Here is a 24,061-nt window from a genome sequence, read left to right on the forward strand (position 1 = left end):
GGCCGGTCACCCCGCCAGAGGGCCTTGATGCACTCCTGGTAGCAAGACAGTCCGTACGGAGAAGGTAGTCCAGGTGACGAGGCTCAGGGTCAGAGGCCGGGTAGATGTCAGGCAGAATCCATAACCAGCTGAGCAAGATGGCAGGTCACCACACAGAGCCAGGGACTGGAGACTGGCGGGACTGAAGAGGTGGTGGATTATCAGCCGACAGTCACCGACAGGAGTTCTGGAGCTGGCGTGGTTAGAACCGGTTGGCGTGGCAGGACAGGCTCTATGAGACAGACAAGGGTTAATACCGGACAAGACAGAAGGGGACCTGAACTCCTAGCTTACTAAACACGTAGAACAGGCCCCGCCCACCTGGAAGGGGAATCCTCTTATACCCTGTACCTGTATAGGCAATATCCTGTTTCTGGGTGCTGGTCCTTTAAGAGAGGATCAGTGACCGTGCGCGCGCCCTAATGCGCATGCGCGAGGCCCGTATGCCAGAAGCCAGGGCAGGAAGCGGTGCAGAGGAAGCAGGAGTGCCCGGCAGAGTGTCCTGTGAAGCAGAGGAGCGTCGGGAGCGGGGAGCAGGACACATGGAGGACGTAGGTGAGGGAGAGGGAGCAGGGAGGCAGTGGAGGGAAGGACCGGGAAGCGCAGCACGGGGACCGGGGAGCGTGACACCTATATCCAAAATCAAGGTTTGAGCTGCAAACCAGGTGTGTAGAACTGGGGAACCGAATCTAACCACTAACCTCAGCGACCACAGGAAGGAGTCCAAGAGCGGAACTCCACCAGACAGTATTCACAACAATTAACCCTGTGTGATCACTAATGAGCACACAGCTGGTCGATGCCCGAGCCTGTCTGTAACACAGACACACCAAAGGAGGCATAGTGTGGAGTGTTAGATGGACCCTAGGGGGCTCAGGTAGAAATCAAGCAATGTAGCTGATAACAAACCTGCAGAGAGGAGGAAACTTATTTGCACCCTGACTTTACAAATACCTATAAGTATATAATCTGATTTTTTTCCCAGTTTGTCAGTATTCGGCATCTACTTTCCCGACTGTTCCTTTTACGCTGGAACAACTTGTTTACAATAATTTTTCTTTAATTTCCAATAACTCCGCCGCGTGTCCTTTGTTTTGATCATCTTGACATTTGTAAGGAACACAATTGTCAACAGGATCCAACAGCCGGGGCAATTTACCGAGCGCCGTTCTCCGCACACTCCTCAAACAACCGTCATTTTCTAAAATAGTCTTATTATACGTCGCTTTGCAATAAAGTGCCTGTCTTCGTACATCCAGGAGAATGCCGCCCAGTCTGATGTTCCTTCTGTTGAAGATCTCCTGGAAGAACGCTCAGACGATATTAGGGCAAAATGCTCGATAAAAGCACCGGGCTCTGTTTGCAAAACAAAAATACTTTCTAATTTTGCTACAAATGTTTCTCTCTTTTGACAATCAAGATAAGAGGCATAGCGGCTCTTGTTGATGAGTCCCACCTCAATACGGAGACTTATTTTCAAACCAATGATTCATTGGAAACAACATTCTAAGATTTACCTCATATCAGAGAAACAAGGGGTTCAGCAAACAGTGTTTGGGGTTTTTTGCCCCTCATCAGTACAGAGGAAAGTACCAGTTGGATAATTGAGAAGCGCATTTAGCCATGCGTGTGTGGCACCCCTAAGGCTTCAGTCACCACAGGGTACTGCATCTCACTTAAGATGCAGTACTCATCCGGGGTCCGGAAAAGGTCAGTGTTGGTTTCACATACACTTATACCATACATACAGTAGGTTGCCCTCCCCACTGGGTACCGGGCAAGGGTCGGGTCTTAAGGTTGCCAACCAAACACTGGGACTTCCACCCACTAGCGACAGAGACTCAGGAGGAGGTGTGACCAACACAGGGGGAGTTAAGAGCAGATTAAGGCCAGAATCACACTTGCTAGTGCCTCGCGAGTTTTGATTCAGTTTCCACCCCAAAAACTGCTCGAAAAACTCTATGGGCCTATAGAAAAAAAGCTCAATAAATATATAAACAGCAAAGTAGATTTCTTAGTGTAATGAATAGAAAAAGTTTTCCTTGCATTTTGAAGCAAATTTTGTGAAGGATTTTGGAGCAAATCCACTCTGAATATAACACTGCGTGAAATGCTCAATTGTCACTGGTGGGTCACGCTTGACACACAATCGTGTAGTTGCGGAACCTATCTAGGGTGGTGAGGGAAGCCAGGGTCAGGTATCCTGCTCAGAGCATAGGGGCAGAACCTATCTAGGGTGGTGAGGGAAGCCAGGGTCAGGTATCCTTCTCAGAGCATAGGGGCAGAACCTATCTAGGGTGGTGAGGGAAGCCAGGGTCAGGTATCCTGCTCGGCGCATAGGTGTGGAACCTATCTAGGGTGGTGAGGGAAGCCAGGGTCAGGTATCCTTCTCAGAGCATAGGGACAGAACCTATCTAGGGTGGTGAGGGAAGCCAGGGTCAGGTATCCTGCTCGGCGCATAGGGGCAGAACCTATCTAGGGTGGTGAGGGAAGCCAGGGTCAGGTATCCTGCTCGGCGCATAGATGTGGAACCTATCTAGGGTGGTGAGGGAAGCCAGGGGTCAGCAGTAGGTTTGGTCAGGGGTCACCATCTCCCTGCTCCCTAGACATTGGGTTTCCCTTCCCTTTTGTCATTTGCTTGGTACTTCCTCATACCTAGCATGACACAATGTGAACACAGCCTAACATAACTTCACGAAAGACTTCATGAACGAAAACGTCGTCTATAAACTGCCCAGACTGGAGCATTTATTGAAGAAGTTGCAGCTGGAAGAAAAACTTGTACATTTTTAAAGCAAACAGTTTGTTTGTGAATTTAACCAGAAGGCCCTTTTTTAGCCAGAGGAGGAACTTACTGCTCTCACTGACACGTTGATGGCTCGTAAGCAGACAGCAGGCTGACGCCCGAGCCTGTCTGTGCAACAAAGAAGCACCAAAGGAGGCATAGTGTGGAGTGTCAGATTCTGCAGTGTGAATAGCATCATGACACTCGGCAAGTTTAGAGCCAAATACCGTGTGACATCCCCAGACCCAGTAGTAATTTATGTTGTCACTTGATCTATAGGGCCGCAAGTGAGCCTATTGTAGTGGAGCTGTTCTGTTCCCTGATGACACTTTGTTTGAAAATCCCAGTGCATGCTGGAATACTCAAACTAAGCATCATCGGGGAGCAGAAGCTGCGGTCACTGCTGCAGCATCTGCCCCTTCTCTGAAACAAAGCCTCATCAGTAACTTTCATTGGATGGGGCTGAGCTAGTTCCTTGTGTACAATGACAGCACGTTCTATGTTGCTGTCTCAAATGAGTAGTAACAAGTTGGCAACAGAGCAGTGTCAGAATACCCAGCTTGCAGAGACCAATTATGTCCCCACTAGAGACGCTCATCTAAACTATTGTCTAATATACTTGAATTAAAAATTCCCTTTCCTTTCTAATTGCTATTCTACTTTTCTCCTACTTCCTTTTTGATGACACTTCGTTTCAGTGAAGGGGCAGATGCTGCAGCAGTGACGGCAGCTTGTGCTCCCTGATGATGCTGTGTTTGGAAATCCCAGTGCATGCTGTGATACTCAAACTAAGCGTCATCAGGGAGCAGAAAACACTTTGTTTAAAAATCCCAGTGCATGCTGGGATACTCAAACTAAGCATCATCAGGGAGCAGAAGCTGCGGTCACTGCCGCATCATCTGCCTTTTCCCTAAAACAAAGTGTAATCAGTGACGCTCATTGCAGGGGCTGAGCTAGTTCCTTGTGCACAATGACAGCGCATTCTATGCTGCAGTTCTCTGGGGCAGGGGCCAGCTTTCCCGTCGCAGGGGCTGCTCGGGGAGATCATGCTCGGATCCGGTGCCTTCTCCTCGGTGGCTCGAGTGGGCCGGACCCGAGGCTCCTCGCCCTTGAGTGAAAAGGGGAGCTGGACTTCTGGGGATATGTATATATATAGAGTTCGTGACACCACCCACGGGTTGTGGTGATGGTGGGCACCACCGCTGCTGGTGACGAGGTTTCCCGTAGCGATGGCGGGGAGCAGCTAGGTGTTGACCCCTCCCTGGGTAGGGGCTGTTGGTCCCGGGGCCCGGTAGGAGGGAGGGTTCCGCAGGATGGGTTTTGGCAAGGTGCAGGGTTGCGGTGCAGCGCAGCACGGTGCCGGATGGCACAGGTGTACTCACTAAGACACAGATGGACAGAGTCTCTGGTAAACCAAACGGCTGGATGGACGGAGCCCGTAGCCAGCTGCGGTGTTCTCCCTGGATGGGTTGATGGTGGCTGTCATCTCCTTGCACCTGTGTTTTGTATTTTGACTGCAATGCCTGGGCACCGGTAGTCCGCTCCCCGACGTGGGCAGGCCCACAGACACTGGCCCTTTGGATCTCTGGTCTTTGGCGGTGGCGCTTATCCTGAATGGTTGGGCTGTTGCCTTCAATCGGGACTTGGGTGGGAATGAACCCCTGAGGTCCAGACCGCAATCAGTAAATTTGACTAAAGGATGTCTTCAAGCCTATTCGGGGTCTGAGTACCCTGCCTGGTGCTTGGCTCTAATCGGCTCCCCGGTTCGGTACCGGCGGGCCACCGCCCAACCCCGGTCCTACGGTTCCGCTGACCGTCACCAACTCCTGCAGACGGCCACCACCGTCTGCCGACCTTGCTGGAAGTGCCTGGGTTCCGACCCAGACACAAACAGTTTCACTCCTCACTCTCCACTGACCACAACTGGACTGACTACCGTGTTTTCCCGCCTCCAGGCCTGTGAACTCCTCGGTGGGCGGGGCCAACCACCTGGCTCCACCCCACCTGGTGTGGACATCAACCCTGGAGGGTGGCAACAAGGATTTAATGTTTGACTGGTGTGACCTGTCCAGGGAAGGGGGGATGTATGATGTTGTGTAGTGACCTGTGACCCCTGGGGTCCAGGGTGTCACACTGTCTCAAATCAGCAGTAACGAGTTGGCAACAGAGCAGTGTCAGAATACCCAGCTTGCAGAGACCAATGATGTCCCCACTAGAGACGCTCATTGCAGGGGCTGAGCTAATTGGTTGTGCACAATGACAGCGCATTCTATGCTGCTGTCTCAAATGAGTATTAACGAGTTGGCAACAGAGCAGCATCAGAAACCCCAGCTTACAGAGACCAATGATGTCCCCACTAGAGACGCTCATTGCAGGGGCTGAGCTAATTCCTTGTGCACAATGACAGCGCAATCTATGCTGCTGTCTCAAATGAGTAGTAACAAGTCAGCGACAGAGCAGCGTCAGAATACCCAGCTTACAGAGAGCAATGATGTCTCCACTAGAGACGCTCATTGCGGGGGCTGAGCTAATTCCTTGTGCACAATGACAGTGCCTTCTCTGTTCCTGACTCAAATCAGCAGTATTGAGTTGACAACAGAGCAGTGTCAGAATACCCAGCTTGCAGAGACCAATGATGTCCCCACTAAAGACGCTCATTGCAGGGGATGAGCTAATTCATTGTGCACAATGACAGTGCCTTCTGTGTTGCCGACTGAAATCAGCAGTATTGAGTTGACAACAGAGCAGTGTCAGAATACCCAGCTTGCAGAGACCAACGATGTCCTCACTAGAGACGCTCATTGCAGTGGCTGAGCTAATTCCTTGTACACAATGACAGCGCGTTCTATGCTGCTGTCTCAAATGAGTAGTAATGAGTTGGCGACAGAGCAGTATTAGAATAGTGACATCACAGGTCTCTGCACACAGGGTATTCTAATTACGCGCTCGGTTGCTGGCTGGTTACTGCTGATCTGAGCCAATAACAAAGAGTGCACTGTCATTGTGCATGACCCACAGCGCACAGGGACTGGCCCAGCCCCTGAAACGAGCGTCACTCATGGTCAGGCTATGCCTAAGATAGGCTTGTTGCAGTAGGACTCCCCATTCAGAACAGGATTTTTCCATTTTCTAGAACAGAGGCCAGAAAACCAAATCTTTGTTGACTGCAGCATACACCGTCCAAGGAATACCTAAGTATAAAAGTCCTGCAAGGACCCCCCTATTAAGCGTTCTGCAATCAGCCCCTGATTACTATAATCTCAGCTGAATTTTCAATTTTGGGAGGAATTAAGGCACCATTACACGCAACGACATCGCTAACGAGATGTCGTTGGAGTCATGGAATTCGTGACGCACATCCGGCCTCGTTAGCGACGTTGTTGCGTGTAAAGCCCCCTTTAGTCTCTAAATCAATGGTTGCACCAAAATCCATTTTTCGTCTAGTTTCCCCTTTAAGAGGAATCTGCATTTTAGTGTATAGTTGATAGTAGGATGCGTCTTCCCCTATTCTTCCTGTCAAGACTGCGAACACAAAGTCAGTTTGGAAGACGAGACCATTAATCACAAATTATAACTATTATTGGAGAGGCAGAAATGGTCGGAGACAGCGATGCATTAGCGCAGCGGAATATCTTCATTGTATTAATCTGTCTAATTTGCAGCAGATTAGACTTTCACGCAATTTAAATTATAATGTGCGTCCCAATCATTCTTAACGACTATGAAATGCCATTATATTTCACTCTTTTCTGTGATATGGGACAGATTATTACAGACTCTGAGCGCGAACAATTGTATTTTCCCAAAGTAACGGAAAGATCTCTGTTCATATATCAAAATCTATATAATCATTCATATCTATCACCGGGGATGTGATACGGGTGTTACAGACAAAAAAAAAAATTCAGTACGATTATTCACACACTAGGTAGGCACAGGCTCTTAAAGGGGTAGTCTGAAGGCCAATGTAATTTGTCATTCTAAATTCCTATCTATTTAGTGCCATAATCTAAACTATTTTCTAATATACTTGAATTAAAAATTCCCTATCCTTTCTAATTGCTATTCTACTTTTCTCCTACTTCCTTTCTGATGACGCTTCATTTCAGGGAAGGGGAAGATGCTGCAGCAGTGACCACAGCTTCTGCTTCCTGATGACGCTTTGTTTGGAAATCCCAGTGCATGCTGGGATACTCAAACTAAGTGTCATCAGGGAGCAAAAGACACATTGTTTGGTAAACCCAATGCATGCTGGGATACTCAAACTAAGTGTCATCAGGGAGAAGAAGACACTTTGAAAATCCCAGTGCATGCTGAGATACTCAAACTATGCGTCATCAGGGAGCAGAAGACACTTCGTTTGGAAATCCCAGTGCATGCTGGGATACTCAAACTAAGTGTCATCAGGGAACAAAAGACACTTTGTTTGGAAATCCCAGTGCATGCTCGGATACTCAAACTAAGTGTCATCAGGGAGCAGAAGACACTTTGAAAATCCCAGTGCATGCTGGGATACTCAAACTATGCGTCATCAGGGAGCAAAAGACACTTTGTTTGGAAATCCCAGTGCATGCTGGGATACTCAAACTAAGCATCACCAGGGAGCAGAAAACATGTTGTTTGAAAATTCCAGTGCATGCTGTGATACTCAAACTAAGTGTCATCAGGGAGCAGAAAACACTTTGTTTGAAAATCCCAGTGCATGCTGGGATACTCAAGTGTCATCACGGAGCGGAAGACACTTAGTTTGAAAATCCCAGTGCATGCTGTGATACTCAAACTAAGCGTCATCAGGGAACAGAGGCTGCAGTCACTGCTGCAGCTTCTGCCCCTTCACTGAAATGAAGCATCATCAGTGACGCTCATTGCAGGGGCTGAACTAGTTCCTTGTGCACAGTGCCAGCGCGTTCTATGCTGTTGTCTCAAATGAGTAGTAACAAGTTGGCAACAGAGCAGTGTCAGAATACCCAGCTTGCAGAGACCAATGATGTCCCCACTAGAGACGCTCATTGCAGGGGCTGAGCTAATTGCTTGTGCACAATGACAGTGCCTTCTCTGTTGCCGACTCAATTCAGCAGTATTGATTTGACAACAGAGCAGTGTCAGAATACTTAGCTTGCAGAGACCAATGATGTCCTCACTAGAGATGCTCATTGCAGAGGCTGAGCTAATTCCTTGTGCACAATGACTTGTGCCTTCTCTGTTGCCGAATCAAATTAGCAGTATTGAGTTGGTAACAGAACAGTGTAAGAATACTTAGCTTACAGAGACCAATGATGTCCCCACTAGAGATGCTCATTGCCGGGGCTAAGCTAATTTCTTGTGCACAATGGCAGTGCCTTCTCTGTTGCCGACTCAAATCAGCAGTATTGAGTTGGCAACAGAGCAGTGTCAAAATACCCAGCTTGCAGAGACCAATGATGTCCCCACTAGAGACGCTCATTGCAGGGGCTGAGCTAATTCCTTGTGCACAATGACAGTGCCTTCTCTGTTGCCGACTCAAATCAGCAGTATTGAGTTGGCAACAGAGCAGTGTCAGAATATCTAGCTTTCAGAGACCAATGATGTCCCCACTAGAGATGAGGCTCAGTTTATGGCAGCAAACGAGCCTAGCTCCAAAGGCTCGAGCTTGACCCGAACCTGGATCCAGTAGTCACTGATTGGCAGTTTGTATCTCCGCCCACATACAGCCAGACATAAGCAGAATACTTCCAGCGGAGGGAGGGCAGACGGGCTTTTTCAAACTTTTTTTTTTTTTTGCACACTTTATGTGATCGCGCTGTTGTTACCCCCAGTGTGCTCCGTTCAAAGATTGGAAGCGGCTCGCACAGGGCTGAGCACCAAGCGTACCTGACCACAGCATTACTCGTGCGCGTTTTGTTCGCACGTAAAGCATCCGAACTCCGAACCTTGATTTTTAAAATTTGATGTTCGGTTCGAAAAATGAACCTCAGGTCCGCTCATCTCTAGTCCCCACAAGTGACATCACAGGTCTCTGCACGCAGGTCATTCTCACAACGTGCTCTGTTACAGACTCTTTACTGCTGATCTGAGCCGACAACAAAGAGCGAACTGTCATTGTGCATGCCCCACAGTGCACAGGGACTAGTCCAGCCCCTGAAATGAGCGACACTCGTGACCAGTGTTGGCTGCTTGTCCTTGCTTAACTTCCAACCATAGCATTAAAGGGAATCTGTCACCAGATTTGGTGACTATAAGCTGCAGCCACTCTTGTATACAGCATTCTAACATACTCTATATGAGTCCAGGCCGCTGTGTAAAATGCCTTTATAATACTCACCTATGGTGCAGACTGGTCGGATAGGTGTCTCTGTTCTCCGGGTGCGGTGCCTCCTCTTTCAGCCATCTTTGTCCTCCTTCTTCTGAAGCCTGGGTGCATGACACGTCCTATGTCATCCACACTCGCCAGCATTGAGGTCCTGCGCATGCGCACTACAATACTTTGATCTGTACTGCTGAGTACCACAAAAAGCACAATTCAACCTCATCTCTAAATGGACAGAGGGCATGAGTTTTCATGGATCACATCCACTATTGTTAGGTTGACTAATAAGTCACAACAGTTGCCAGCGATGACCAAATGCGGAGGGAGTCCCGGGGCCCCCCCTCAGCTTCCCTCAGCCCCAATGAGATACAGACAGACGCTGATATCCACACAGAAGGCTAGGGCTGTGCGCTCCAAAGAAGACTAATTTATTTGCACACAGACAGGGTTTATCAAACTAATAGGGGCGTAACTGTGTCGTGTACAAAGGCATTAGTTTCGTTTCTCGTCATAAACATAAGTTTCCATTTCTCAGTAAAAGTATAAATGAGTTTCGGTTCCTGGCGTAAGCGTAAAACACAACTCTTATTGTCTTAAACCAGGCTGCAGGTCTTATCGCTCTGTCCTTGGGTCTCGACGTCTAGAGTCCTGGAATGCACTCTCAGAGTCTGTTACATAAACAAGTCTGGTCGTGCTCTTTGCAAAGGAGAATGAATTTCTATGATTTTTCTAACCATTAAAAAAGTTAACTCTTTCCTCACACTATGCTTGAACTGTTCAACGCAATGGTAAAAAAAAAAAAAAGTGCAGTATGTATGCTACGTAGAAATATGGCCTAAGGCTATGTGTCCACGGGAGAATGTAGCTGCGGATTTTTCTGCATCAAAATCCGCAGCTTTCCCGCAAAATCCGCAGGTGCGGATTTGCCGCGGATTTGATGCAGATTTTGATGCGGATTTTGCGAATTTTTTTTTCAATTTTAAAGGCAAAATCCGGATGAAAATCTGCAACAATAATTGACATGTTGCAGATTTTTCCGGATCAAAATCCGCTGCGGAAAAATCTGCAGCATGGGCACAGCATTTCCAAAATGCCATAGAAATGGCTGGGAAGTGCCTGTGCTGCAGATTTTCGGGAAATCCGCGGCTTTTCCGCGAAAAATCCGCGGCAAAATCCGCGCATTTTCCGCAGCGTGGACACATAGCCTAAGAAGTTGGAAGAGGTGAACCTTCCGGCGCACACCATCCCTTCCACAACATGATTGCGGAGTGGGTCCTCCTATTGCAGAACCCAATGCCTGCCATATGAGGAGATCGAAATGATGGAATTGCTGTTCACTTCACCCCCTCCGCCCAAAAAATGGAATAATAAAAGATCAGAACATCCTCCAGACCCCAACATGGTAATGATAATAACTAAAGAAAAAAACAAAGTCATATAACAACTCTATCAACTAAAAAAAAATAAAAAAAAGTTATACTCCTCTTGTAACATGAGGATAAATAAAAAATGAAGAGAGGCACAGACAATCCTGCGCAAAAATATAGATATTTACATATAAAAATAAAATAATAAACCGTGTTTTCCGTCCAGTTCTATTCATTGAACTGTTTCTGCGCTTTGTTTTGTAAACATTTGCTCTCTATTTGTAAATACTGCTACAAATGGTTCAGTGAAAGAGTTAATCAGCACAGGAGGTTATAATAGGAGACCCTCCCTCACTCCTCCTCCTAATCAGCGGCTCCTGTGGGGTTTTTGTTGGTCCAGGTCAGTGGGAATTTAGTTACATGGGTTTTTTTAATTTATTAATACTAATCCACACTATGCGTCTTTGCAACATTTTTTTTTTCTGCACCAAACAGTGGTGTAAGTACCGTAAATCGGATGCCGATGATCCGTGGTTTTATGTGCGATTTTCACTCATTCATTTGGTAAAAAGTGCTGCAAAAATGCTGCGGGAATTGTCATGCTTCCCCTGCAAAAAATGGAGCAGAGATCAAAATAACCATGTAAAAAAGTAGCATGTGCATGAGGTTTTAGAAATCTCATTGATTGTGCTGGGACCGTAACGTAAAAATATGCAATGTGCGAATTTTTTTGTATCTAAGAGGGGATTTTTTTGTGCTTGAATTGTAATGTTCAAATAGGATTTCTATTAATGGGATGCATGTGATTTGATCGCGTGTATATGTGTATATTTAAATATATAATATATTTAAAAAAAATAAATAAAAATATTTATATATAATATAAATATATTTTACTGCTCCAAAAAATAAAGGGAATGCTTACACAAAGACTTTGTATGTTGGTGCTCCCTTTATTATATATATATATGAGCACCAACATACAATGTCTTTGTGTAAGCATTCCCTTTATTTTTTTGGAGATTATATATATATATATATATATATATATAATCTCCAAAAAAATAAAGGGAATGCTTACACAAAGACATTGTATGTTGGTGCTCATAATATATATATATATATATATATATATATATATATATATATATATATATCTCTATATATATATATATATATATATATATATATATATATATCTATATATCTCTATCTCTCTCTCTATAATTATATATATAAATATATATATTCTCCAAAAAATTAAAGGGAATGCTTACACAAAGACTTTGTATGTTGGTGCTCCCTTTATTAATATATTTTTTATAAAATAAAGGGAGCACCAACATACAAAGTCTTTGTGTAAGTATTCCCTTTTATTTTTTGGAGCAGTAAAATATATTTATATTATATATAATTTTTTTTTTTTTTTAAATATATTATATATTTAAATACTAATTATTATTATTCCAACATACAAATTCCTTGCGTAAGCGTTTATTTTTTGGAGCAGTAAATTATATATTTTATTTTTATGTATGAGTATGGATTCTGCTAGAAATGGAGCTATTGCACATTGTCTTTGCAGCTCTTTATCGTTGTCTACTGTTTACAATCACATAATTGTGAGTCCTCCACAGTAGCATTATTGCATTACTTAAAAGGGTTGTCCACTACTTTAACATTGATGACCTATCCTAAGGATAGGTCATCAATGTTTGATTGGCCAGGATCCCATACTTTGCATCCCCACTGGTCCACTATTCCTTGTGGCAGCAGGCAGCCGAAATGCTCAGTTCCGGAGGTGCCCCCTTTAATCATGGCCGGGCACTGCATACCCTCCCATTGATGTCAATGGGAGGCGAATATGCAATACCCAGCTACGGCCGCTCACCGGAGACTGAACAGCTTCGGAACTGAGCATTTGCAACCGGCACCAAGAACCGTTAATCAGTGGCGGTGCCGGATGTTGCACCCCATCCGATCATACATTGATGCCTAAGGCTGCTTTCACACATCCGTTTTTCGCTGTCAGGCACAATCCGGCGAAAAAAACGGATCTGTCGCATCAGTTTTCTCCATGCGTGCCTTCCGTTTTTTTGACGGATCCGTTGTGATACTGAGCATGCGCAATTAAAAAAAAAAAAATGATCCGTCGTTGGATTCTGTCATATGCCGGATGACGACGGATCCGGCGCTCATAGGCTTCCATTACACATGCCGGATCCAGCAAGGTCTGTTTTTTTTTTTTTTTTTCCGGCGACAAAAAAAATTGTATGCTACGTCCTTTCTGGGAGCCGGACGAAGAAATTTTGCCGACGCCGCATGCAACGTAAGGCCATCCGGAACAATTCGGCACTAATACAAGTCAATGGGGAATAAAACGGATCCGTTTTATCCGCAATTTGTCGGATTGTGCCTGACGGCGAAAAATGGATGTGTGAAAGCAGCTTTATCCGAAGGATAGACCGTAAAGGCTGTGTGCACACTGTGCTTTTTGGTGCAGTTTTGTTACAAAAACACCATGTTTATCCTTATGCCAGCAAAGTCAATGAGAATTCTACAGTGCTGTGCACACTTTGCTGCTTTTTTTTCTTTTGCAGATTTTGGTACAGAACAAAACTGCAGCAGGTCTTCTTGGTGTGTTTTTCCTTGCTTTTTTCAGCCCTTACACCCTTTGACTTCATAATGAAAAATGCATGGCAAAAAAATGCACCAAAATGAGGCAAAAACTCTCCTTTTTTAGGTGTTTTTCTGCCAGAATATGGAATTTGGGGTGCAGAAAGTTCCTCAGCATGCACACATACTCAAGTAGTGAACAACCTCTGTACACATTATAGTGTGAACATGTGTAACAATGTTTGTGGAATATTTGTACAAAAACTTTGTAACTTTTTAAGCAGTTGCAATTGATAAATCCGCTGGAAACCCCAAACCTCAAAACCTCACCTGCAATCACAAAAGTAGGGGAAGAAAACGCAAATACTTATAAAATAGACGTCAAGAAATGTGCAAATTAAACTAAAGAGGCCAAAAAAGGCGCAAATGCAATAATGAATTTGGTGCCATGTGTCTTGGAGGACTAGTGCCAGGTCTTCAGTGTCTTCTCCTCTCATATCCCTCCTCCCCATGATCATCCGATACACTCACATGGGAAGCCGCAAGTGAGTCAGGGGAGAGGGGGAGGCGCGCAAGCGAGTCAGGGGAGAGGGGGAGGCGCGCAAGCGAGTCAGGGGAGAGGGGGAGGCGCGCAAGCGAGTCAGGGGAGAGGGGGAGGCGCGCAAGCGAGTCAGGGGAGAGGGGGAAGGCGCGCAAGCGAGTCGGGGGAGAGGGGGAAGGCGCGCAAGGCAGTCGGGGGAGAGGGGGAAGGCGCGCAAGGCAGTCGGGGGAGAGGGGGAAGGCGCGCAAGGCAGTCGGGGGAGAGGGGGAGGCGCCCAAGGCAGTCGGGGGAGAGGGGGAAGGCGCCCAAGGCAGTCGGGGGAGAGGGGGAAGGCGCCCAAGGCAGTCGGGGGAGAGGGGGAAGGCGCCCAAGGCAGTCGGGGGAGAGGGGGAAGGCGCCCAAGGCAGTCGGGGGAGAGGGGGAAGGCGCCCAAGGCAGTCGGGGGAGAGGGGGAGGCGCCCAAGGCAGTCGGGGGAGAGGGGGAGGCGCCCAAGGCAGTCGGTGGAGAGGGGGAGGCGCCCAAGGCAGTCGGTGGAGAGGGGGAAGGCGCCCAAGGCAGTCGGTGGAGAGGGGGGAAGGCGCCCAAGGCAGTCGGGGGAGAGGGGGAAGGCGCCCAAGGCAGTCGGGGGAGAGGGGGAAGGCGCCCAAGGCAGTCGGGGGAGAGGGGGAAGGCGCGCAAGGCAGTCGGGGGAGAGGGGGAAGGCGCGCAAGGCAGTCGGGGGAGAGGGGGAAGGCGCGCAAGGCAGTCGGGGGAGAGGGGGAAGGCGCGCAAGGCAGTCGGGGGAGAGGGGGAAGGCGCGCAAGGCAGTCGGGGGAGAGGGGGAAGGCGCGCAAGGCAGTCGGGGGAGAGGGGGAAGGCGCGCAAGGCAGTCGGGGGAGAGGGGGAAGGCGCGCAAGGCAGTCGGGGGAGAGGGGGAAGGCGCGCAAGGCAATCGGGGGAGAGGGGGAAGGCGCGCAAGGCAGTCGGGGGAGAGGGGGAAGGCGCGCAAGGCAGTCGGGGGAGCGGGGGAGGCGCCCAAGGCAGTCGGGAGGAAAGTAAAACTCCTCTCCGGATTTGCCGCCCGTGACACAGGGCAGCATGAATCCAAATCTGGTTCCTATAAAAGAAAACTTTTCTTTGTGATTGACGTCTGGAATGCCATGATTTTTGTAGGCTGAAATGGCCGCGCTGTTAATTCCACCGAATGGTCATTTCAGCCGCGTCTGCTCAAAAAACAAGAAAATCCACTAACCTTTTCTGACCGAATATGGATTTAATGAGAAAAATAGATTTTCTGTGCGCGGCCAGGATATTACCAGTAATCAAGCTGCAGGAGCGCTGTGCTTAGGATGATTGCTGGAAAGTTATACCATTTTGATAATGCTATTTGTGATATTGCGGGAGTTCTGGGGTCATCACTGTGAAAGGATTGTGATTGGTGTCGAAAAAAAAAATAACATTTATATGAAAGGTTTATAAATGAAAGTCTCTGCCTTGTATTACAGGGAGCCTGCCGGGTTCTCGGACTCTTCCCCAACCTCTGTGTTATCATTCCTGTATGCACATGTGGTATTCTATGTGCTAGTGTTTCCAGCAAGCACTAGATTGATTAATTGATCCTATAGCACCTATGCAGAGCATGTTGTCATCTGTTGCTGCCTATGCAGAGCACAGCAAATATGGGTTTGAGTATATGGAGTGCTTTATCTCAATTACTGCCTACACCGAGCACATCAAAGATGGGTTTAATGATTATACTGAGCATCTTGCCATCTCTGTTGCTGCCTATACAGAGCACAGCAAATATGGGTTTGAGTATACAGAGTGCTTTATCGCAGTTGCTGCCTCTGCAGAGCACATCAAATATGGGTTTAATGAGTATATGAGCATATTGTTTTCTGTTGCCTGCCTATGCAGAGCGCAGCAAGGAGGGGTTTAATTGTTACACTGTGTTCTCAGTTTCTGCCCATGCAGAGCACATCAAAGATGGGTTTAATGATTATATGAGAATATTATCTCTGCATGCCTATGCAGAGCGCAGCAAGGAGGGGTTTAATGATTACACAGAGTGTTCTATATCAGTTGCTGCCTATGCAGAGCACATCAAAGATTGATTTGATTATTCTGAGCATATTGTCCTCTCTATTGCTGCCCGTGCAGAGCACAGCAAATAAGGGTTTTATGATTATACTGAGTGCTTTATCTCAGTTGCTGCCTATGCAGAGCATGTCAAAGATGGTTTAATGATTCTACTGAGCATTGTTGCTGCCTATACACAGCACAGAAAATATGGGTTTGAGTATCCGGAATGCTCTCTCTGTTGCTGCTTATGCAGAGCACAGTACTGATGGATGTAATGATTATACTGTACATATTGTCATCCCTGTTATTGCCTAAGCAGAGTGCAGCAAAGATGGGTTAACTGATTATATTGAGCAAATTGTCATCTTAGTTGCTGCCTATGCAGACTGCAGCTGAAATGAGTTGAAGGCTGGATTCACTCGATGGTATGGCATACGATGCGAGTGCATGGGATGAAATATGCTAATTCAATAATTTGGTGCAAAAAGTCAAACCAAAGAAGGGATTAAAAAAACCTGCAAATGATGTTTGGAGGTGACTGAGGGAACATTGAATGGGGCATCGGGGGCCGTTCTCAGGACACGGAGTATTCAGCCAATGATGGCTCCGCATTTCGATCTATTCACTGTAAATGACACTAAAGTGTTTGGGGTTTTTATAATGGCACCTGAACAGACCCCATAATAATAAATGGTGCCCCTCTATATTGGGCTGCTATATCGATGCTATATAAACTGATTTGTAGTTGCGTTTTCTCCAGATAGATGCCGCCTGGCGTGGGCATTTACACCGTAACGACGCGGCTTACGAAGTGACAAGTCTGTGTGCCATATATAAGAATAAGGCTGCACATCAAACTTAGATAATGGTATAATGCCTCAAGCATATGGAAAAATATTGGAATATACAATGAAAAATGCTACTTGCTAATTTGAACATGTGAATAATGAATTGCATACCTGCTATGAATATTAGGAAAAAGGAGATATTTAGCAATCGCATTGATCAATGTAACTGAGCCCCAAGGCCTCGTCAAGGCATATCTCTATATTGGGGTCCCTAGCTCTGTGACCCTAACTGTGTGTCATCTCATTGCAATTAAAAACTGCCATGTTTTTTCCATCTCCTATATAAGAAAGTCCTTAGTTACCCCTCTCCACCCATAGCAGTTTTTAATTGCAATGAGATGACACACAGTTAGGGTCACAGAGCTAGGGACCCCAATATAGAGATATGCCTTGACGAGGCCTTGGGGCTCAGTTACATTGATCAATGCGATTGCTAAATATCTCCTTTTTCCTAATATTCATAGCAGGTATGCAATTCATTATTCACATGTTCAAATTAGCAAGTAGCATTTTTCATTGTATATTCCAATATTTTTCCATATGCTTGAGGCATTATACCATTATCTAAGTTTGATGTGCAGCCTTATTCTTATATATGGTATGTATTTTTGGCTTGCACTCATATATATATATTAGTGCTCACTTCAGTTATCCTATTCAGTTATATGTAGTTTTTTTTCTGAATGTGAACACAGCTCCGCCCCTTTCGGCCATGTTTTTTCCATCTCCTATATAAGAAAGTCCTTAGTTACCCCTCTCCACCCATAGCAGTTTTTAATTGCAATGAGATGACACACAGTTAGGGTCACAGAGCTAGGGACCCCAATATAGAGATATGCCTTGACGAGGCCTTGGGGCTCAGTTACATTGATCAATGCGATTGCTAAATATCTCCTTTTTCCTAATATTCATAGCAGGTATGCAATTCATTATTCACATGTTCAAATTAGCAAGTAGCATTTTTCATTGTATATTCCAATATTTTTCCATATGCTTGAGGCATTATACCATTATCTAAGTTTGATGTGCAGCCTTATTCTTATATAAAGTCTGTGTGCCAGTCCGGGCCCCGTGCCAGCCCCAGGTGACATGAATAGCCCTGGTATTTGATTCCAGGACGCCAGGTCTAATCTCGCAGATACAGTGAATAACAAATTTCTTTTGGCCCTCGGCTAATTACCGCAATTTGTTCCGGCTAATTAACCCTTTAATGGTCGTCTCAGTTTCATTAATTTTTAATTCAGGATACAAAGGGTAAGCCTCCTGTGCCGAGCTCTAAAGGCAAGTGAGGATTTCATTAGGAACCATCGAGTGTTTGCACCTGGTATTGCTCTTTTGTGTGGTTATATGGGCGATGCCATAGAGGGCACTACTGTATAGGGATAAGTTAAGTTAAACATGGACTATTTGGAAATTTGTGTGGCTTTATATATTGGCATCAGAAAGCACTCTGTGGCCACAGGATTAGTCTGTTTGCATTATTTTGCACTACTTAAAGGACATGTCACTTCCCAAAAATATGTAATTTTTTGTTACCTGGTGTAAATACCACTGTTCTCCTGAATCCGACGCTGTTTTTCTTATGTTTCTGCCCCTCTCTGTTCTTGAGATATGACCCCATCTTCCCTATATGTAAATTTAGTCTTAGTGTGTTCTTGAAGGCCACGCCCACTGAGATAAAAAGGGCTACATTTATATACAGGGAAAAGGGGGTCATATCTCAGGAACGGAAAGGCGTAGAAACAAAAGAAAAACATCGCCGGATTCAGGAGGACAGCGGCATTTACACCAGGTAACATAAAATTACTTGCATATGGTAAGTGATAGGTGCTGCACAGTACCTTTGATGAGTGAACTATTCCATGCCGATTCAGTATATTTAAACACTGCCCCCAGTTCTACATGGGAATGTCCCTTGACATGACAGTCCATCTTTTGGAGTGGGGTTTTATGTATGCCCCCATCTTTTTTCAACCCAGCCTTTTGCTTAGCATGCCAAAACGAGCTAAAAAAATCTGGCCAGTCCCTACAAATTCAGGACTGTTGACAAGTGTTGAACATTTTGCATGTTTTCTAGACCTGTACACAATACTTGCTGGGCATCATATAGTTCCCGTCAGGAGTACCAGCCAAGGTGCAGTGGCAGCATTTTTTGGGCTAGAGTGCACATACAAACCTTTTAATAAATGCATTAAAGATGAGAATGTGATTTGCATAACCATATTCCACCAAAGCCCAGCAAACCATGTCCTACTTGTATTTTGGATGACTTATTAGTAGACCTGGTAAGACGTCATTGTTGATGCTCAACTTCTTGACCAGGACCCTGGAGACCTTCCACCTGCATCCCCAGTGACAACACATCATTGTGGTTCAGCACTTGGACCAGAGCCCTGCGAACCTTCTCTTACCTGCATCCCTAGTGCCTTTTCTTAGTGTTTCCATCACATTATCATTCTGGCTCAGTTCCTGAACCTTCTCTTACCTGCATCCTTTGCACCTTTTATTAGTGGGTGCAGCACAACGTTACCTTTGTGGATCAGCTCCTGAACCTCCTCTTACCTGCATCCCTGGCATCTTAGATTAGTGGGTGCAGCACAACATTATCATGGCTCAGCTCCTCACCCTTTTCTTACCTGCATCCCAAGTGTCTGTTATTAGTGGGTGCAGCACAACATTATCATTGAGGCTCAGTTCTTGAACCTTCTCTTGCCTGCATCCTTGACACCTTTTATGAGTAGCTCCAGCACAACATTATCATTGTGGCTCAGCTCCTGAACCTTCTCTTACCTGCATCCCAAGTGTCTGTTGTTAGTGGGTGCAGCACAATATTATCATTGTGGCTCAGCTCATGATCGTTCTTACCTGCAACTTTGGCACCTTTTTAACTAGCAGGTCCAGCACAACATTCATTGTGGCTCCGTTCCTGAACCACCTCTTATCTGCATCCTTGGCACCTTTTGTTAGTGGGTGCAGCACAACATTATCATTGAGGCTCAGTTCCTCAACCTTCCATTACTTTCATCCTTTGCACCTTTTATTAGTGGGTCCAGCACAACATTATAACTGTTACTCAGCTCCTCAACCCTCCATTACCTGCATATTACATTCTCTTACCAACATTATCATTGTGGCTCAGCTCCTCAACCTTCCATTACCTGCATCCTTGGCAACTTTTTATTAGTGGGGTCCAGCACAACATCATCATTGGAGCTCAGCTCCTAAACCTTCTCTTACCTGCATACTTGGCACCTTTTATTAGTGGGTGCAGCACAACATTATCATTGAAGCTCAGCACCTGAACCTTCTTTTACCTGCATCTCCAGTGCCTTTTATTAGTGGGTCCAGCACAACATTATCATTGAGGCTTAGTTCCCCAGCCTGTCATTACCTGCATATTACATTCTCTTACCAACATTATCATTGAGGCTCAGTTCTTGAACCTTTTCTTACCTGCATCCCTGACACATTTTATGAGTAGGTCCTGCACAACATTATCATTGAGGCTCAGCTCCTGAACCTTCTCTTACCTGCATATTACATTCTCTTACCAACATTATCATTGAGGCTCAGCTCCTGAACCTTCTCTTATCTGCATATTACATTCTCTTACCAACATTATCATTGAGGCTCAATTCTTAAACCTTCTTTTACCTGCATCCCTGGCACCTTTTATGAGTAGGACCTGCATATCATCATTGAGGCTCAGCTCCTGAACCTTCTCTTATCTGCATATTACATTCTCTTACCAACATTATCATTGAGGCTCAGCTCCTGAACCTTCTCTTATCTGCATATTACATTCTCTTACCAACATTATCATTGAGGCTCTGCTCCTGAACCTTCTCTTCTCTTACCAACATTATCATCGAGGCTCAGCTCCTGAACCTTCTCTTATCTGCATATTACATTCTCTTACCAATGTTATCATTGATGCTCTGCTCCTGAACCTTCTCTTCTCTTACCAACATTATCATTGAGGCTCAATTCTTGAACCTTCTCTTACCTGCATCCCTGGCACCTTCTATGAGTAGGTCCTGCACAACATTATCATTGGGGCTCAGCTCCTAAACCTTCTCTTATCTGCATATTACATTCTCTTACCAACATTATCATTGCTGTTGGGTAAGGGACCTGTAAAACATTTTGTTCAAGTCTTAACCTCTAAAGTACCAAACATCGGTCTGTTCCCTTACCTCCCAGAAACAGCGCCACTCTTGTCCATGGTCTGCATGTGGTATTGCAACTCTGACCAATTGAAATCTATTGTGCTGATCTTTGTCCCTTTGACTACGACCTTCTTTGCAGACAAGATGGCTACCAATTCTTTTTGAAGACAGAGCCCAAGAATGAGTTCTACGCCCCGTAAATAACCAGTCTCCGGCACATCGCAAAACCAAAGGCGGCGCTGGTTAAACGGTTTTGTTACCATTGTACCAGTAACAATCCAGGTACCTGTGGATGACGGATATAATTGTGAAGGCTTTTAATGTATCGTCGATTTTTATATATATATATATATATATATATATATATGTGTATATGTGTGTATATGTGTGTATATGTGTGTATATGTGTGTATATGTGTGTATATGTGTGTATATATATATATATATATATATATATATATATATATATATATATATATATATATATATATATATATATATATATATATATATATATATATATATATATATATATATATATATATATATATATATATATATATATATATATGACAATGTATCTCCTTTTAGCATCACATCAATGTCTAAAAGACACTGTAAGCTTTCAGTAATGGACTCCAGTTAATTCCTGGGGAGCCGTATCTGTCATTATCTGTATATACCGCTCATTCTAAACCCACTTATTATTTTTTTTTTTCCTTTATATTGTGAAGGAAGAAACTCCTCCAGGAGGCTGAAAAGCAAAAACACTCTCCCCCCCCCCCCCCCCATGCTGTACAGGGAATCATCCGGTAGTGGGAGTGCCGGGTCACTGGCCATGATGGGGGGTAATAGAAGGGATGAGAATTGCAGACTTTATGGATGGAGTAATGGGTTCTGCGCTGTGTATACATTGGGAAACCTCAGTGATAACTCCTATTATAGTCTAGATCTGAGCTTTTCAAGGTGGGGGGTCTTTGAGGGAAGTGTGGCTATATTAATATTGGAATTTGGACATGCACTACTACTAAAGAAATGTAAAAATTGAGACCCTTAAAGCATAAAGGCCAGTTTTATGTGAGCCCAGCAGCCAGCGTCAAGGTGTATCTTTTTACTGGATGACTACCTAAATGCCTCTACCCGCACTGAACACCTGGGTGTGCAGGAATCTGCTAATAGAAAAGTAAAAATCACCTTAAGCTAATGGGAAGGAGCATTGCCGCTGGCTGCTGGGCTCACACAAAACTGGCCTTTTTTATACTCTAAAGGGTGCTTTACATGCTACGACATCGTTAGCGATCTCGTTAGCGATGTGACACGCCAGATCGCAGAAGCGATCTGCCGAGATCACACACAGGTCGTTTTTATAGCGCCGGTCACATGTGTGATCTGGCGTGTCACATCGCTAAAGAGATCGCTAGCGATGTCACTGCGTGTAAAGCACCCTTTAGTGTGTTAATTTTTTTTTTATTTACTTCCCTAGCAGTAATGCATGTCCTAATTCTAATATTAAATGGGTGCATGCCTTAGCGCCTCAGAGTGCAGCTGTATATATTGCTAGAGTACATCTCATGTTCGGTTTGCACCGGTTCACACTTGTCTGTTAAGAAGTTTTCAGATTCTAAATGTAAGCCAACAAATATACAGCTGCACTCTGAGACGCTAAGGCATACAAACATTGAATATTGCTATTTGTACATGCATTACTGCTAAGGAAATGAATGTAAAAATTGAGACCGTGCATATAAAGGCCAGTTTTATGCGAGCCAAGTAGCCAGAGTCAAGACGTATCTTTTTACTGGGTCACTACCTAAATGCCTCTACCTGGGCTGAACATCGTACAATTTTATGGGTGGACAGGAACCTGCTAATAGAAAATAAAAAATTACCTTAAGCTAGTTGGAAGGAGCATTGATGCTGGCTGCTGGGATCACATAAATCTGGCCTTTTTTACTCTGTGTCTCAATTTTGGTTTTATTTATTTCCTTAGCAGTGATGCATATCCAAATTTCTACATTCAATGTTTGCATGCCTTAGCACCTCAGAGTGCAGCTATTTATTTGTTGGTTAATTTCATGTTCAGTTTGCACCTGTTCACACTTGTCTGTTAGGAAGTGCCATCAGTTTTCAGATTCCAAAGGTAAGCCATTGGCATGATTCACTGAGGTTGAATATACCCTGTCCGTTTGGTCTACTTGGCAGGAAACTTGGAGCGTATGTAAAATCCATAGACACCCCCCCCCCCCCCCCAATTCACCTTATGGAGATGAAGTGTCTGTGCCCTTCATCAGGCCGGGAATCAACAGTCTATCTTTGTTCTTCTGTTTTAGGCCCTACATCCTGCAAAAAATACTTTGAGCCCCATCTTACTATACTTTGTCATTCATTGGGGTATATGATGCATATCGCCGTCTTGCAATGTAACCGCCAACTGGGTAGGCTCGATGAAGAGCAAAGTGATAGGATGGATATAACCTCTACATGGAAAAATGCTACCTTAAAGGAAGGGGCATTAACCGAGAGTATAACTGGCAGAGTTCATCTTCCCCAGGACCAGATATTTATTTGGTTTATCTCCTATTGAAGTGAATGGAAGCTGAGCTGCAGTACCCTATAATGGCCAGTAGTCAGTGTATGGGGCTATCCTGTTCCTAGTGGACTTTAAAGAAACAAACCCAGCTCTACTGTTAGCACCGGTGTCTCTACAGAGATGCCAACTTACCACCCGGCCGGGTCGTGTCCTTCCCCGCATTTCCCCGGCCCTTCAAGTGTGCTAATGCCCCCTTTCCCACTTGGGTCATGTACATGCCACACAGAGTTCCCGGGAGTGCACCTAAGATGCGCGCACCGGCCCTCCTCTTAAATAGCCGGTGCTCTATTTCCAGGACATGCCTCAGCCTATGGCTGCGAGGCACTGTGTATTTAAGGCACCCTTTCATTAGGGGAGGTGCCTGGGCGATGCTTTAGTTAGCTAGTATACCAGTTTGTCTAGTGAATTGTCAGGTCCTGAGTTCCTGTCCCGCTATCCCTGTGTCTGTTTCCAGTACCTGCCTTCCCATACCGGTCTGTCCCTGCCATGCCTACCATTGCTGCCTCAGTCAGCCCACCTATACCCGGGTATTCCTGAGTCCGTCACTGCACTGGGAGTGGTACCTGGCGTCTGCCGTGCAGTGGGTGCTTAGTTAAGCCCCTCCAGCTAAAGGGTAAGCCCTGGTCCCGCCTGTGGTCCAATGGGTCCCCCTTCCCTGTGGTCCAATGGGTCCCCCTTCCCTGTGGTCCAATGGGTCCCCCTTCCCTGTGGGCCAATGGGTCCCACTTCCCTGTGGGCCAATGGGTCCCACTTCCCTG

General features: G+C 45.5%; 1 protein-coding gene across 2 annotated transcripts in view; it reads left to right on the forward strand.

Moving 5' to 3' along the window:
• The window catches only part of LOC142254791 (DNA topoisomerase 1-like), a 291,550-nt gene that overhangs the window by 134,156 nt on the left and 133,333 nt on the right, over positions 1-24,061 (forward strand). Inside the window, exon 1 of one of the 2 annotated variants that reach the window (XM_075326089.1) lies at positions 10,840-10,877. The exons of the other annotated variant lie outside the window; for it this stretch is intronic. The gene's annotated coding sequence lies outside the window, so the exon portion shown is untranslated. Of the gene's footprint in view, positions 1-10,839; positions 10,878-24,061 lie in introns of those variants that run through there. 2 annotated transcript variants of the gene reach the window in all.

This window comes from Anomaloglossus baeobatrachus, chromosome 10 (genome assembly GCF_048569485.1).
Source record: "Anomaloglossus baeobatrachus isolate aAnoBae1 chromosome 10, aAnoBae1.hap1, whole genome shotgun sequence".
NCBI classification, from domain to species: Eukaryota; Metazoa; Chordata; class Amphibia; order Anura; family Aromobatidae; genus Anomaloglossus; species Anomaloglossus baeobatrachus.